The sequence below is a fragment of the Echinops telfairi genome, unplaced genomic scaffold (genome assembly GCF_000313985.2).
Source record: "Echinops telfairi isolate 266 unplaced genomic scaffold, ASM31398v2 ScPeMD7_7424;HRSCAF=8462, whole genome shotgun sequence".
Taxonomy (NCBI): Eukaryota; Metazoa; Chordata; class Mammalia; order Afrosoricida; family Tenrecidae; genus Echinops; species Echinops telfairi.
In genome coordinates this window covers 10,452,735-10,455,890 of record NW_022111324.1, presented here as the reverse complement: position 1 = coordinate 10,455,890, position 3,156 = coordinate 10,452,735, and the positions used below count along the sequence as shown (strand labels likewise).

The 3,156-nt window shown below is 40.5% G+C and overlaps 1 non-coding gene across 1 annotated transcript; it reads right to left on the bottom strand.

Annotated features, from left to right (window-relative positions):
• Nucleotides 1-535: 535 nt before the first annotated feature.
• On the bottom strand, nt 536-669 carry LOC115872464. Its single transcript, XR_004047864.1, has one exon. It is a non-coding gene; the product is annotated as a small nucleolar RNA SNORA42/SNORA80 family (small nucleolar RNA).
• Between the last annotated feature and the right edge of the window lie 2,487 nt (nt 670-3,156).

The following is a 3,156-nucleotide window of genomic DNA, read 5'->3' as shown; positions in this document are numbered from 1 at the left end:
ACTTCTTCCAGTGTCTGCGTAGTAGCAGTCTGTAATTAGTCCTTAGAACTAATCATTTCCTTGAGGCTCTGATTTTCTTCATTATTCTTTACTTCAGATTAAGACAGTGGCATCCAGACATACTTTAAGTTCTTGTCGTCTGGACAAAGTCTCCTCCAAGTAGAGGCTGCCAGTGATCTTTGTTGCCAATTAAGAAATTAAAGAATTGAATTCTGGTTGTGATTCCTATGCAAACTGAAAATAAAACAATAACTCAACTTCCTTAACTTTTGGCTTCCTGTGTAATAGCAATAAGTTAGCATTTTATCAATAACATTTGCTATACAACGCAAAATAATTAAGGCAAGTATATTGGCCATGCATTTTGAGCTTCTTATGTGAAAATAATTATGTAAAGTATTTAATACAAAAATAGCAGAAAATAAATAAAGTCAAGATAGATGAAAATTATAGTGACTGGATTCACTTTCTGCCTCCATCCATGGAGTTGTTCTTCATCCTTAATATGCTAAGAACAAATAATCTTTTTTTTTTTCACTATGCAACCCACTTCAGTGCCCACCGCCCATGGGACAGAGCCAGGCAATGGTTCGGGGTTACAGTTCGCTCTGGCACAGGACACTATGAGAGGCCCATGGGGTCGGGCCTGCCATCAATCCAAACCCATGCACCAAATAATCATTTTTAATGACAAGTAATGATTGGCAAGTAGACTCTAAAACAAGAGAGTGATTCTATTATTTGCACTCTATTAGTTAAAGAGATTGTTTAATATGTAAGGAGTAAGACAAAAGTTATCAGTAAGCAGTGGAGAAGACTGGCCTCCTGAGTAAAATTGAACTGGTCACCTACCTTCTATAGACCTCAGTTTCCACAGCTGATATTGATAACAATCCTTTATAAAAGTAGGATTTTTGGAGTATCTTAATGATAGCCCCCAATGTAAAGCTTCAACCACTAATTTGAATTGTCTTAGAACCTAAGATCGCCATAATCCCCCCTGTCCTTCTGCTCCAGTCCATTCCCAAAGCTCACAGCTTTGGTGGGTTATGCAGAAAACCACATTGCTTCCCCAGGGTTCCTTGCTCTGAGTAGAATTATGCTTCCATTCCACAACTCTGTCTTATTTATCACCGTTGCTGACATCTAGGTTCCAATTGATTATTGAAACCTAATGTGGCACAGTTCAATAAAAAACAAACAGATTATTTTTGCCCACAAGTCTCTCACGTTTATTCCCAGAGAGTGAGAATCTGGAAACAGCTCCAAGAACACTTCTGAAATCCTACTTCTTTCAGGAGGTTTGACCCTGAGTCTGATCAGCCTGTCTGTCGTTGAGGGGTGTATGGCCAGTCAAGTACACTGAAGTATGCTGTGAGCTCAACTAGTACCACAACTTCTATTTGGACAAAATTAGGTTAAAATGAACAAAGAAGGTCAAATAACACTTTTTTTCCCCCATAGGCTTGCTGTTAGGATCAAATACCGTTTATGTAAAGCAGTTAACATGTGGGAAGAACACAGGTGATAGTCATTATTTTCAAGGGATCCCTAAATTTATCAGGCTCAACTCTGAGCTCTTATCAAACAGAAACCTTGGTCCCCATTTTTATCATTCTTTCTCTTGCCTTTGGGTCATTGTACATGCTCTTCCTCTGCTTCATCTAACTCCATATTTTACTCAAGTGATAATTCCTATTCGACGTTCAAAATCCACTCATATATTCAACAAATATTTATTGAGCACCTATCATGTCCAAGGTAGTGTTCTTGATGATGTGGATAGATCAGTGAACAAAACAGTGCAAAAGGTAATCATGTGCTTTCCTGACATGTACTGTAATTACTAGTGTAAATCTTTAGCCTCACTGGACTAAAATGAGGCCTGAAAATGAGAAACATATCAACCTTAAATGTGCAGCATCAAACAAATGTTGGTGAAATCTAGATGCTCAATACATACTGAACAAATTAAATGAATCAGAATAACAGAACATGTGGATTGGAGAAAGGACAATGCTTTGGTGGTATTAGACCATAAATTATGAAAGTAGTATGAGGAAAGGAGAATTATCAAGTTCTGTCCAATTGAATTCTAGAAATAGTTTTTTGATCCGTATGGGCCTTATTCTAAATCGCACAAGGTTGAAAAGAATTATGCTTTGCTAGTCCTATCTCTGCGTTTCCATTACGTCTATCCGTTTGCTAGTCCTATCATTGCTGTTTCCATTACGTCTATCCGTATAAGACAGACGACAGGCGAAGCAAACCCAAGGAGAAAGCAACACGACCAATGATTCCAATGATGCCGGGGGACTTGGAGGAGGAGGGGGGGGGGGGAGGGAGTAGTAAGCAAATAAAGTCATGGATAGGGGAACAACTTGGCATCTAAAATTGAGGGTGAGGGGGGTGTAGAGTTCCTGGAGGGGGGGGAACAACTGTAATCTAGCCAAGAGGAACTACAAAGAGGCAAATGATGGGGGAGCGTGACCGTGGGGGCAGGAGGAAGGTGAAGGGAAATAGAGGAGGCGACTAGGAAACTACTTGTAGAGGTACAAACATGGATGTGTACGTAGGCAAATATGCCAATACAGAAAAACTGGAGTCTTGTGTATGTATATATATTTATAAGGCAATTCATTGAGGTAGTGGACTGACTTTGGGCCTCTACTAAAGTTTTCCCTCAACACAAGAACAGTTGGTTCTAAAAAATCTGGCAATGGGCAATGCCCACCTTCCCGACATGTTCGTTGAAGACATACTATGTACATAAGAAAGCAGATGGTGCCCAACTATTAAAAAGTATAGTGTCTGGAGTTTTAAAAGCTTGCAGCCAAACAAGCGGCCATCTGGCAGGGAATCAACAAAGCCTGTGTGATCATGAGGTGTTGATGGGAACAGGCATCAGACGTTCAAAATAAACAACTTCATCAAGGTGAGGGGGTGAGGTAGAGACCCAGAGCCCATCCAGGGATAATTGGACACTCCAGCACAGAGGGACCACATGGAAGAGAAGATACATCCAGGGGGCAGTATAGCACCAATGAAACACATAACACTTCTCCAGGTCCTATAGCCTCCCCCACCCGACCCCCACTCTTATGATCTCCATCCTACCTCGAAAATCCAGCTCATCCAGAGTACATATATAGGTAT